The sequence below is a fragment of the Nicotiana sylvestris genome, chromosome 3 (assembly GCF_000393655.2).
Source record: "Nicotiana sylvestris chromosome 3, ASM39365v2, whole genome shotgun sequence".
Classification (NCBI taxonomy): Eukaryota; Viridiplantae; Streptophyta; class Magnoliopsida; order Solanales; family Solanaceae; genus Nicotiana; species Nicotiana sylvestris.
In genome coordinates this window covers 45,003,903-45,018,656 of record NC_091059.1, presented here as the reverse complement: position 1 = coordinate 45,018,656, position 14,754 = coordinate 45,003,903, and the positions used below count along the sequence as shown (strand labels likewise).

The 14,754-nt window shown below is 38.8% G+C and overlaps 1 long non-coding RNA gene across 1 annotated transcript; it reads left to right on the top strand.

The window, feature by feature from the left end:
• The first annotated feature begins 3,453 nt into the window (after positions 1 to 3,453).
• Positions 3,454 to 4,275, top strand: LOC104210883 (uncharacterized). Its single transcript, XR_011405787.1, has 2 exons — positions 3,454 to 3,564; positions 3,795 to 4,275. It is a non-coding gene; the product is annotated as an uncharacterized lncRNA (long non-coding RNA).
• Positions 4,276 to 14,754: the final 10,479 nt, after the last annotated feature.

Here is a 14,754-nt window from a genome sequence, read left to right as displayed (position 1 = left end):
AGAGAACAAGGGAATACATTTTTCAAGTTCAGCAATCACGCGCCTACCTGGAAAACAAGGGAATACATTTTTCAAGTTCAGTAATCAGGCGCCCACCTAGAGAACAAGGGAATACATTTTTCAAGTTCAGCAATCACGCGCCCACCTGGAAAACAAGGGAATACATTCAAGTTTAAGCAATCAGGCGCCCACCTGGAGAATAAGGGAATACATTTCAAGTTCAGCAATCAGGAGCCCACCTGGAGAACAAGGGAATACATTCAAGTTTCAGCAATCAGGCGCCCACCTGGAGAACAAGGGAATACATTTCAAGTTCAGCAATCAGGAGCTCACCTGGAGAACAAGGGAATACATTCAATTTTCAGCAATCAGGCGCCCACCTGGAGAACAAGGGAATACAATTAAAAGTTTAGCAATCAGGCGCCCACCTGGAGAACAAGGGAATACATTTCAAGTTCAGCAATCAGGAGCCCACCTGGAGAACAAGGGAATACATTTCAAATTCAGTAATCAAGCGCTCACCTGGAGAACAAGGGAATACATTTCAAGTTTAGCAATCAGGCGCCCACCTGGAAAACAAGGGAATACATTTCAAGTTCAGCAATTAGGTGCCCACCTGGAGAACAAGGGAATACATTCAAGCTTCAACAGTCAGGCGCCCACCTGGAAAACAAGGGAATACATTTCAAGTTCAGCAATCAGGCGCTCACGTGGAGAACAAGGGAATACATTCAAGCTTCAGCAATCAGGCGCCCACCTGGAAAACAAGGGAATACATTTCAAGTTCAGCAATCAGGCGCCCACCTGGAGAACAAGGGAATAAATTTCAAGTTCAGCAATCAGGCGCCCACCTGGAGAACAAGGGAATACATTTCAAGTTCAGCAATCAGACGCCCACCTGGAGAACAAGGGAATACATTTCAAGTTCAGCAATCAGGCGCCCACCTGGAGAACAAGAGAATGCATTTCAAATTCAGTAATCAGGCGCCTACCTGGAGAACAAGGGAATACATTTCAAGTTTAGCAATCGGGCGCCCACCTAGAAAACAAGGGAATACATTTCAAGTTCAGCAATCAGGTGCCCACTTGGAGAACAAGGAAATACATTCAAGCTTCAGCAGTCAGGCGCCCACCTGGAAAACAAAGGAATTCATTTCAAGTTCAGCAATCAGGCGCCCACCTGGAGAACAAGGGAATACATTTCAAGTTCAGCAATCAGGCGCCCACCTGGAGAACAAGGGAATACATTTTAAGTTCAGCAATCAGGCGCCCAACTGGAGAATAAGGGAGTATAGTTCAAGTTTCAGTTTTCAAGTTCTTAATGATATTTGGTAACATGCCAAACTGGGGCAGAAGTTTTCTTTGTTTTTGTCTATTTTGTGAAAATCAGGCGCTCACCTGGAGAACAAGGGAATACATTTCAAGTTCAGCAATCAGGAGCCCACCTGGAGAACAAGGGAAGACAACTCAAGTTTCAAGGGAAACCAGTTTCGAAGGAAGACAATTCAAATTTCAAGGGAAAGCAGTTTCGAAGGAAGACAACTCGAGTTTTAGGGAAAATAGTTTTGAAGGAAAACAATTCAAGTTTCAAGGGAAAATGGTTCAAGGTGCAAGGGAAAACAGTGTCAAGTAACAAGAGAAGACGGTTCAAGTCTAGCAATCAGGCGCCCACCTGAAAAAAAAGGAAATTTAACTCAGAATACAATTCAAGTCAGCAACAAAAGAAACTCGTGGTAAGAATGCGAGTCAACAGTCCGAGGTAATCAACAGAAGTCAGTCACAATCCAGAATAAAAAGAAAAAAGAAAGACAAGAAGTGAATCTAAATGTAGAAGTTAATGAAAGATGTGAGCTGCTCAAGACAGGGCTGAGGTCACCAGCTCTACATGTCCTGTTTTGGTCTGAAAAGCTGAAGAAGAACGAACTAGCACCTGCAACTAGCAAACGTCAAGGTTCAAATCCAAAGTCTGTATGAAGAACCATTCAAAACTCAAGATCAAGCTTCAGAAGACTTATAGATAGGAATCTTGTAACTCTTAGTTGGTAGGCTTAGCTAGTCTTTCCCATTTCTTTATTTTTTGATGTAATAACGGGACTGCGGACCGGAACCTTGGCGGAACGACACCTCCGGCTCTTCACCTCGGCATACTCCATCATCTCACTCACCTCTGAACTACACATGACCTGATTCCTTTATAGCCAAGGATATGTAGGCAGCTCTGATACCAGAGCTCGGTCACATTCCCCTTTCTCTTAGTTTTAGTCTCTCCAAATAAAGGTCGGGTCAAAAAACCTGTCTAGTCATCTTTGTCTGAAAATACTTCGTCTTTCTAGTCAAAGAGGGGTAGTTGTAGACATGTGATTTTTGACCCTCCCCAAGACTTTTTATATTTTAGCATGTGAATATTTAATTTAGGTCAAATATAGCTATTTCAACTCATTTTTACTCTTTTACTTTATTTTACTACAAGAAAATGAAAATTACAAAAAATATTTTTATTTTATGTACCTTTCATAAAAAAAATACAAAAAATAGTACATTATTTTTATCTTTACATAATCTTGAAAATACAAAAAATATATAATAGTTTCACGTTAGCTTTTGGATTGTGTAATATTTTTATCTTATTATAAAAGGAGTCAATTAAGGTGTTGGATCACAATTTTAAGAGTTTTAGAGCCCAATTCTTGGTCCAATTCGGATTAGTCCATTAAGCCTAAGGACTCTTCTAGACTCTTCTTAGGAATAAAAACAAATAAAAAAAGACCCTAAGGGCTTAACACAAAAGACCTAGGGACTAATTGACAAAATACACAAAAATACACCTAAACCTAGACTCTATATATAAAGTAATGCTTAAAAAAAAATACGCAAAAAAAGAAGATAAGAGACATCCGCCGTTGTTGACCATAATACACGGACCCCTCCCATGTCCTTCATCTTCTTCAGCAGCCATTAACAAGAGAGAAGCCAGCCATCTTCTCCAGACCCATCACCTATACACAAACCAGCCGCCTCCGCCAGTCACTCGACTCACCGGAAAAACATCAGCAGCCCACCATCGCCGCCGGCGTTATCTGAAAAAAAAATACATGAAAGCTTAAGAGGAACAGGAGAATGAACAAGAACCAAAGGAGAACGGAAATGAGCAACAAATTTCACTGCTTCATCTCACATTTTCTGGACGTTTACAAACATAGATGAAGCTGCCATTTCTATATTAGATCCAAGGCTAAGATAACGTTTTTGGTATAACATGTTACAAATCTCACATATAAAAAAGGAATTTGTTCAAAAACAAAAGAAAATCTGGACCAAAAAGAACTAAAGAAAAATCAAACTTGAGATGCATAATGAAATCTAGGCTGTCTCTTTTGGTTTTGGTTTCCGAATGGAGTGGAGGTGAAACGGGTAGTTGATCGTTCGAGTTGCCGCTCGAGGTTGCCGTTTGTAGTTTCTGCCGAAGTTTCTATTGTTGTGCTTGTTTTTCGATCGAGTTCAATCATCGGAATCCTCAGTAAGTTGGAATCGTCGGAGATTCAAATACGTTTGAAAATGATTCAGGTCCCTCTTTCTGCCTTTTCTTTGTTGTTTGTGATGTTACTCTCGTGGTTCTGATTGAAATATGTGGCTGACCTGTTCTTGTTTGTTAGTTGAATTTGGAGCTGAATGTCTATAGTTTTATTGTCTTGAATTTATGTTGGATTTAGTTTCATTATATTTGGGATAGAATTTGACTAAGTAATACTTAGAAATCCTCTATTCTTTTGTAATGGTTTCGGAGTATTCCACAGACTTTGTTGGTGAGAGCAGATCAAGCATTTTCGATGCCAATGCTGGAATTGCCTTGAGCAAGAACTTTGTGAAACTTGTGTTGTGGTATGACAATGAAAGGGGTGACAGCCCTCGTGTGATTGATTTGATCTGCCATATGGCTTCTGTTGCTTAAGGATTTGATGCTGGTGAAATGCCCTTTTAGTTTTTGATTGAATCATAGGAGTATTAGTTTTCTATGGCCGGGAGTGATCTTCTTGCTTAATTCTAATGGAATAACCAGAGAGGAACTACTGTGTTGGCTAAAGATATGAAGTGCTAGAGAATATTTGAAGTTAGTTGTGAGGTATATGAAAATTTCTACGTTGTTTATATAGCGAGTGAATCTAGAGGTCATGTAATTACTATTCGTATTATTTAATTTGGAGATGGGAACTCCACCAGAAGAGGCAAGAATAAGTGGAATTGCCATATCAAACAAATAAATGATGGAGTTGAAAGAAATTTATGTCTCATTATCTGATTTGGAAAATATATAATTAGAATTCAATCCCACATCGGTGTCAGTGGAATTTATGATATAACAAAAGTCAACTAATAGCAGTTGAATTACTGTATTACATGACTTGTTATAATTTAGCATATATAATATCTTTGAGGAATGCTGGGCTTTTTTTTTGTTTGAATTGTCATGAATGATCGCTAGCACGTTGCAGGTGCTATTAATTAGTCAATCATCGTGATTGTGTACACATTCGCGTGATATAATTACGATTCTTTAAAAATAAATCGAGGTATGCGTTCGCGCAACTTCGACCAAACTTTCTTAATAATAATAAAGCGTTATTAATTGTGGACACGTTCGCGTGACATGATTTTTGACGCGCCAAACAAATGAGTACACGTACGCGTGACCCGTTTCAAGATAATTTCTTAATTAAAAGAGGCAAATGCACATAGGTTCTAAAATGAGTAATTAGACAATTTGTTTAAGCCAAGTATGATCAAAGCGACCGTGCTAGAACCACGGAACTCGGGAATGCCTAACACCTTCTCCCGGGTTAACAGAATTCCTTACCTGGATTTCTGTGTTTGCAGACCGTAAATAGTCAACTTTCCTCGATTTGGGATTTTAAACCGGTTACTTGGGACACCATAAATTATCCCAAGTGGTGATTCTGAATTTTAAATAATTAATCTCGTTTCGATTGTCCTTTAATTGGAAAAACTATCTGTATTGGGAAAAATTGTAAGGGTGACGTGTCGAGACACGTAGACTGGTCAAATGGTCAAAGAATTACAACGAGCCAAGAGGCACGAGTTGCAACAGATACAAGCAAATGGCAGAGGAAGAGGCACGAGCAGTTATTCAAATAACTCAGCGCCCGTACCTATCTAAGTCATTTATGTCCGAGAATCAAAAGGAATGAATCAGACAATAGAAAAGAGTGCAAATACGGCATTTAATAGGCATTAAATGTGGAATACGTTATAGAATTTGTATTGAATGTAATGATTATGTAACGTAGCATTCAATATCTTTAATTACTCATAATAGTCTCATTATGATTTGGGCAAAATGTATATCTCCAAGATATCTATAAAAGGGAGATATCTGATCAATTGTAAGGACACGAAACACTGTTGGAATAAACTTTGGTTTACTTGTTTTTCTCTTGATTACTCTCTTGCTACCTAAATTACTTCCTTTTATACATTCTTTTGATTATCAGTAACCCGTGTTCTTCTAAATTCTAGCTTTGACTAAAATTTTATTTTTTGGTTAAACAAATTGGTTTCGTTACCGGAAAACTGATAATCTATTTTCTTTTCACTTAACTTTCCTTGTTGCATCAATTATGTCGAACAACAATGATAACACTTAAGGAAACCAAGAGAACCAACAAAATCAGGGAGATCCACAGAATATTAACACTCAAGTTTCTACTCCATGAGACTCTCCATGGCAATCTCGTGAGGGTACTCCTGATGGGTCTCAAATAAACGAGCATGCTCAATTTGAAAATGCTGAAGCTGTTGATGAAGCTTTGCAGAAATTAATTGCTGCTCAGGTCAACAAAGCTGTTGAGACACTTGTTAACCAGTTACCTGTTGCAACACCCACACCTACTCCAAATAATAACACTTTGGAAAACTCTCATTCCGGGCTTGTTAACTCAGGCAGCGATGTAACTCCCAGTGAATCACAGGAGAGAGAACCAGGTAATGTAATTAATTATGATTTATAAAATTTAGTACTAACCTTGCAGAAACAGCTCAAGGAGTAAAGTGAGCGCATAGTGCAGATACCTGGAGTGCCGCCCATAATCAAAGGGGTATATATGGATAGATATTCGCAACAACCCTGGAAGCCAAGTGCCGCTCCACTCCCAATTCAAAAAAAGTTCAAAATGCCTGATATTCCAAAATATAATGGAACAACAGACCCACGAGATCACGTGACTGCATTCACAACGGGCGTAAAAGGCAACGATTTGACTAAGCAGGAGGTTGAATCAGTATTAGTCAAAAAATTTGGTGAAACGCTCACCAAAGGAGCGCTAACATGATATTCTCTTTTACCCAAAAATTCTATAAATTCTTTTGCTGAGCTTGCAGATTCTTTTATCAAAGCACACTCGGGAGCTCAAAAAGTAGAGAAAAGAATGGAGGATATTTTCAAAATCAAGCAAGGGGACTCAGAACTGCTTAGAGAATTCATGGACAGATTTCAACTTGAAAGAATGACATTGCCACGTGTACCTGACAACTAGGCAGCTATAGCTTTCACAAGTAATTTGAATGAAAAAAGCTTAGAAGCTACGAGGAGACTCAAGGAAAGCCTTCGAGAATTCCCAGCTACAACGTGGAATGATGTTTATAACAGGTATAACACAAAGCTGAGGATTGAGGAAGATACTGTTCCACGATTTCAAAAAGAAGAAAAGGTAAGTTCGAGACGTGCGGAGACCGAAAAAAGATCCGGTAAAAATAGGTAGAGCCTTACATGGGACCTGTGGGAAAGGACACACGGTCATAACAGGATAATCAAAGGTATGATCACAGATCAAGAAACAGAGAATCAGGTTCTTCATCAAGATTCGGGAACGAGCGAAACAACTATGAGTCACGAGATGATGATAGAAATTTAAAAGCGAGATTTGGTGGTTACAACTTCAACGTAGCACCTCCGAGCTCGTAGCTGTTTTGAGAAGCATGGGAGATAAGGTTCGATGGCCAAAGGAAATGAGATCGAATCCAAACAGGCGCAACCCTGACCATTGGTACGAGTTTCATAATGACCACGGACATAAAATAGCAGATTGCAGATTTTTACAAAGTGAAGTTGATCATTTATTAAAACAAGGATATCTTATTGAGTTGTTCAGTGAGAAAGGCAAGTAAGCTTACATGAAGAACAGGCAGGAGCTTCCAAAACCACCTTCTCCCAAAAGAACTGTCAACGTTATAAGTGGGGGTGAAGACGTCAATGGTATATCATATACTGCAGCTAACAAAATTTCCAAAGTAATAATTACCCAGTGAAACGGGTGCGACATGTTTTAGAGGAAGACAACATTACATTCAATAACGCAGATGCAGATGGCGTATTAATCCCTCATAACGACGCACTGATAATATCTTTAATTGTACATGATACTAATGTGAAACGAGTTTTGATTGATCCATATAGTTCCGTGAACATTATTTTGCTAAGAGTATTACGTAAGATGCAAGCTGAAGATAAAGTGATACCAAAGGCGCATACTCTATCTGGATTTGATAATTCTTGTGTCCTCACGAAAGGAGAGGTAACACTCACCACATTCGCTGAATGAGTCGTCAAAGATATAAAGTTCCAGGTGGTAGATATGGAGATGGCTTACACCATGATTCTAGGGAGACCATGGATCCACGAAATGGATGTTGTTCCTTCAACCTTGCATCAAGTTATTAAATTTCCATCTCCATGGGGAATCTATCAAATTCGTGGAGATCAACATATAGCCAGGGCTATCAACTCTGTTGCAGATACAAGTACGAGAAATGAAGGTAAATAGCAATCATAGAAGGTAGTTGAGGACACCACAACACAAACCTCAACTGAACAAGGGCAAATAGATGTAGATTCAAGGCTTGATACCATTCAAGAACCAGAAGAGAATGAAAATATCAAAACAACAATAGAGGAATTAGAGCCTATCGTGTTATTTGCTCAATGGCCTGATAAAAAAGTCTATGTTGGAGCCAATCTTAGCCAAGGTATGAGAGGTAAGTTAATTGAATTTTTGAAAACTAACGTGGACTGCTTTGCTTGGTCCCACTCTGACATGACAGGAATACCACCGGAGGTGATGACTTATAAACTAAATGAAGATCCAAAAACCCTCCTGTCAAGCAAAAGAAAAGAAAGCAAGGAACTTTCAAGAATCAGGTGATTCAAGTAGAAGTCCAAAAATTGCTAAAAATTGGTTCCATTCGTGAGGTAAAGTATCCTAACTGGCTAGCTAACACTGTTGTAGTTCCAAAGAAGAACGGTAAGTGGCGGGTTTGTGTAGATTATACAGATCTTAATAAAGCCTTCCTTAAAGATTCTTTTCCACTACCACACATAGATCAATTGATTGACACAACTGCAGGTCACGAACTATTAAGTTTTTTAGATACATATTCAGGTTATAATTAGATTAAAATGGATCCGGGAGATGAATAAAAAACTTCATTCATAACAGACAAGGTGACTTACTGTTATAAAGTAATGCCCTTTGGTCTAAAGAATGCAGGTGCAACGTATCAGATGTTAGTTACCAAAATGTTTCAATAGCATTTAGGAAAGACTATGGAGGTATATATAGATGATATGCTTGTTAAAACTCAGTATTCAAAAGATCACATATCACACTTATCTGACACATTTTCAATTTTGCGAAAATTTAATATGAAGTTAAATCCCGAAAAATGTGCATTTGGCATTGCATCAGGTAAGTTTTTAGGTTTTCTTGTTTCTAACCGTGGTATTGAAGTGAATCCTGCACAGATTAAGGCCATTAAAGAAATCCCTAATATACTTTCAAACAAGAAAGAAGTTCAAAGACTAACAAGGAGATTGCAGCCTTGGGAAGATTCATTTCTAAATCATCAGAGAAGTGTTTTAAATTCTTATCAGCCCTTAAAAAGCAGGATCATTTTGATTGGAATGAGGAATGTCAACAGGCACTCAGGAATTTGAAAACGTACTTATCAAATCCACCTTTGCTGGCAAAACCAAAGGCTGGGGAAAGACTACTCATTTACCTTGTTGTTTCGGAAGTTGCGGTAAGCGCTGTTTTGGTCCGAGAAGAACAAGGTAAACAATCCCCTATATATTATGTTAGTAAATCTTTGTTAGATGCGGAGACACAGTATCCTCAGTTAGAAAAACTTGCACTTGCATTAATCATGACATCTAGAAAGTTAAGACCTTACTTTCAGTGTCATCCTATCGCTGTAGTAACTGTCTACCTTTACATAATATATTACATAAGCATGAGTTATCAGGTAGGTAGCTAAGTGGGCAATAGAGTTAAGTGAATACGAAATCACATACCAACCTAGAAATACTATAAAATCACAAGTTAGCTGATTTTAGCTAGGGGATGCAATTAGAAGCAGAAAAAGAATTACAGGTATTCAATGGATCTAACTCGGGAACTTGGGCTTTATTCACTGATGGTTCATCTAATGTAAAAGGTGCTGGTTTAGGGATTGTCTTGGTACCACCTACGGGTGAAACCATTCGACAAGCTATTAAATGTCACTCCATAACTAACAATGAAGCAGAGTATGAGGCTGTGATTACAGGTCTAGAATTGGCATGAGAGCTTGGCATAAATCAGATTATAATCAAGAGTGATTCGCAACTCGTGGTTAATCAAATGCTGGGGACTTATACAGCTAGGGAAGCAAGGATGCAACAATACTTAGAAAAGGTACGGGAATTGATAAAGCAATTTCAAACCTAGAAAGTTATACAAATACCAAGGGATGGAAATGTTGGAGCGGACGCCCTAGCTAATCTCGCATCTGCAGCTGATGTGTCAAGCGATGCAAACGCCTCAGTTATACATTTATTTCACTAAGTTCTTGATCCTAATAAGAATGAGGTAAATTTTAATAATTTAACTTGGGATTGGAGGAACGAGATTGTTGCTTTTTGCAGTATGGTACCGTCCCTGATGATAAGAAAAAAGCTCATGCGCTTCGAAAGAAGGCTGCTCGGTACTGCTTAAAGCAAGGCAATTTATATCGTAAAATGTTCGGTGGTCCCTTAGCAAGATGCCTCGGACCTTTGCAAATGGAGTATGTAATGAAAGAAATACACGAGGGACGTTGTAGGAATCACGCAGAAGGAAGGTCATTGGTAAGAACCTTAATTAGGGCAGGTTATTATTGGCCTAAAATGGAAGAAGAAACAGAAAGTTTTGTGGCCAAATATGATAAATGTCAAAGGTACAATAACAATATGCATAGACCTGCGAAGTTATTACATCCGGTCATTGCGCCATGGCCATTTATGAAATGGGGAATGGATATCGTGGGTCCATTACCACAAGCAAAAGGACAGGTAAAGTTTCTGCTCATACTCACTGATTATTTTACTAAATGGGTGGAGGCAGGAGCATTTAAACAGGTGCAAGAAAAGGAAGTCAAAGTTTTTATTTGGCGGAATATCATATGCTGATTCAGTGTACCAAAGGAGATCGTGTGTGATAATGACCCTCAATTTATTGGAGCTCAAATCACATAATTCTTTCAAAGTTGGCAAATTAAAAGGATTACGTCTACATCTTATCATCCGGTGGGTAATGGGCAAGCAGAATCAACGAACAAGGTTATTATCAATAATTTAAAGAAACAATTAAAGGAATCAAAAGGTAACTGGCTTGAAGTGTTACCTGGAGTTTTATGGGCATATCGCACTATTGCAAAAATAAGTACAGGAGAAACACCGTTTTTTTATTGGTTTATGGAGCTGAGGCTTTAATTCTAGTTGAGATAGGGGAACCAAGTACATGGTTTACACAGGCGACACAAGAATCTAATGACGAGGAGATGCGGGTCAATCTAGATTTACTAGAGGGGAGGAGAGAAGCTGCATTAATAAGAATGGCAGCCCAAAAGCAAGTTACAGAACGATATTACAACCGAAAAGCATGCCTCAGATTCTTCAAAGTGGGCGACTTTGTGCTTAAAAAGGTTTTTCAATCTACAAAGGCAGCTTACGCGGGTAAATTAAGTCCAACATGGGAAGGACCCTATAGAGTTCGTGATATTGCAGGAAAGGGAGCATATGAACTGGAGACAATGGATGACAAGATACTACATTCACATTGGAATGCTGTTCATTTGAAAAGATACTATTTCTAAGGAATACCCACGGTCAGGTATCACCATTTTAAATTTAATTTTTGAATTGTTAAAATTTTACTAACGATTTTAGATGATAGGCAAAAAGCTAACCCCTACTAAATAATGAGTCATGACCTGTAAGGCACATGGAATAACCTAAAATTCCTAGCCTAGGGTTACAATTATTCTGATAGAAATTCAAACGGGTTAAGCAGTCTTCATCTATAATCGCACCTCCGAGTCCCGTATGTCTTTCCTTTTCAGGAAAAGGACCAAATGAGAGAAAATATCAAGTGCTCGAGGCTTCATACTTCAACACTCAAACACTTGGCGGACTACATAATATACACAGACATGTATATAAAGAAGACAAAGAAGATTGAGGAAAAATCAAGCCTAAAAGAATCAAGTGCAGAGTAAAAGTCACAAAGTCACGAGATGGAGCCACGAGCTAAGGCCAAAGAAAAACCTCACTATAGTTAGGGTAAAGGCTATGTACTAAAATTGGTTATAAGGAAAAACCCCGTGTCTATTATTCTTTTTTTGTAAAAATCTGTTACAAGAAAAATAGTCACGAGAAAGTTATAGATGTAATTCAAATACATGTAAAGTATTATTCAAAACTTGTCAAAGTTATTTCAAAGAAACATGTGTGTTCCTATTTCTTTTATCGTATGATAATACCATTATGAAGTCGAGACGTCTTCTTCATTAAGTGTCGAACTATAAAAGTGCTCTCTTTTATAAAACTCATGTATAAATTAGTTAGTCATGAGATTAACAGAAGCATTTTCGAAGAACAAAAATGCAAATTATTCTATAAGTCCTTAAAAATAAAGGCAAGAATAAAGCAGACAGAAGTTTAAGATAATAACATGAAAAACTTCTTAATACTTAAAAACTGAAGACTAAGTACGAACTTAGTCATAAAACTATGAAATTGTTTATACAAATTGCCCCATAAAAGACTTGGAGACTTGCGTTTCCAAAACCAACCCTCGAATGAAGCTAAGGGTTTGATTACAATTTTCCAAAATAAAAACAAAAACAAAATCATTCAAATGATTAAAACTGGTCACTGAGAAGTTTGTGGAACTGAAGCAGGAGCATCAATAGCAGCGGGCTCAATTTGGGCAGGTGCATCAATAGATGCGATTTCAATTTGGCTTGAAGTAGCAAGCTCGATTGGGCTTAAAAGAGTTGGGATACCCGTATCAGCTTCAACATTCACGGGAGCTTCAACCACGGGAGAAGGGAAGTCCTGAGTTTGCTGAGCATTTTCAATGGTTTCATTGATCTTAGCTAACTCCGACTCTAGGTTAAAGTTTTCTTGGCCAACTGCAATTAGGGTATCACAACGTGAATTCAAAAATGCCCAACTTACCTCAACAATAGATTTTTCTTCAAGGATCTCATAATCCTTTTCCCAATCAGCAATCTCATTCTTTAGCTCTTCATTTTCAGCCAAGGCGGAGTTATAAGAAGCTTGAAGAGAGGCATGTGAGATCTCTAAAGCACACACCTTATCAGCAGAGACTCGAAGGTCTTCTTGTGCTTGAGTTAAGCTTTGCACGAGCTCCCCAACGTAAACTTCTTTTTGACTCAAAAGAACCTTCAACTCTCTGTTCTCTTCACTGGCCTTAGATAGTTGCTCTGAGATGGAGGATTCGAGACGTTCTTTTTCTTTTTCTGCTTGGCTTGAGGAAGCTTTTACAACCGCTAACTCTGAAGTTAAAGCCTGCACCTGCTGCTCTAAGGTACTCTTGCTCTCTTGTAAATCTTCCATATCAATTTGTGCACTCTCAAATTGTTCCTTCCAATTGATCGCCTCCAACTGAGAATCACGTGCTATCTTCTCTGAGTCACATGCTACCTTCTCCAAGAGTGGGATTTTGTTCATCATTTCTGTGCCGATAAGATTGGCCTAAAAAAAAGGAAGGGAAATAAGAATCCCAAAGATAAAAAAAATTTACAAAGTAAAGAAGGGAGATAAGGAAAATACCTTCAAAGTGGCATGCACGATATCATTCATTAGAGTCAAGGAACTATAGCTCTCCAGCTTTGATTTTTCAATTGGGCCAATTAAAGGCTCCAGCCATATATCTGCCTGACCTGACTTCCTCAAAAGGCTGCTATCAGCAGGAACTTCAATAGTTACCCTCCTCATAGCGACACTTCTACTTGAAGAGCCCACTTCCGTATGATGAATGATAGGAGGGGGAATTGTCAAAGCAGGAGCGGTAGAAGAAGGAACAGAAACAGCTGGGGCTAGTAAGGAAGGAATCACAGGCACGGGAGTTGAAAAGAAGATAAGAGTATTTCATCTAAAATAGGCCCTAAACTTCCACTACCAAAACCACTGATGAAAAGTTGATCAATAGACTCACGAGTATCATGAGGAGTGACGCCATCGTCTGGAATTATTACTGGGGTTTCAGCAGGTTCGGTAAGAGAAACAGAAAGACGAGGGGAAACTTCAGCTTCGTCATCAGAGACGACGCGTCTCCTAGCTCGTGGCCTCGTCACCAGGGAGCCCCCATCTTCCTATTATTCAGAGTCTTCCTCTTCAACAGCTTTCCTTTTCGCAGAAGAAGAACCCAAGACTATTTCTCGGGCTCTTTCTAAAGAGATACGGGTCCCCGAAGGAGTACGGGTTCCCGAAGAGACACGAAAGGCCGCAACTGCTTCAGCAATAACTCCTCGAATAACAAATCCTGATAAAAAGAAGGATGGGAGTTAGAGAAATAAAGAAAAATATATATATGCGTGAAAAATGAAATAAAAACTCTTACCATGAGTTTTTACTTTCCAACCGTAACGGTTAGAAACTGTTCTCCAAGACCTACCATCTATTGGTGCGGTCTTCAGCAATTTATCTACCCAACCACGGAAATTGGGAATATCCTCCACAACTCCCATGGTTGCTTAAAAAAAGGGCAGAATTAGAGAAGTTGATAAACTTGAAGAAAAAAGGTACGAGAAGGATAAAAGACTTACGTGCAAAATTTCACTTCTCAGGGAAGGGAACGTTATCCTCACCCACTAAGCCAACAGTGGAGGCAGCAACAAATCGGGCATACCAGCCACGGTCCTTGTCATCTTCACGGCTTACCAAAACCCTCTTACTCCTGGCTACTAGGGTAAAAATGCCATTACGGAAAAGCCTAGGGGAGTAAAGATGAATCAGGTGAGGGGAAGTAAAGAAAACGTCAGCCATATTGGTTAAATGCCTCAAACAGGCCACAGTCCTCCATATGATTGGGCCAATTTGACCAAAACAGACATTAAAGAAACGGCAAAATTCAAGAATGACTGAGTCAATAGCTGGTTTGAACCCTAAAGTGAAAGGGTATGTATAAACAAAAGAGAACCCAGTCACGTAAGAAGTAATCTCTGATTTGGACTAGGAATAATAATGGAAAAATCATTACTCCAATAACAGTCTTTGCAAACTACAGGAATCAAAACTTCTGTAATTTGAGTGGGGTAAGCATCAACACGATCTAAAGCGGAAACCTGGTTTCTAAGAGATTCCCTATCATGGTAAAAAGATAGTTCTGTAGGGACTATCTCCTCTACTAAAGGCTCACA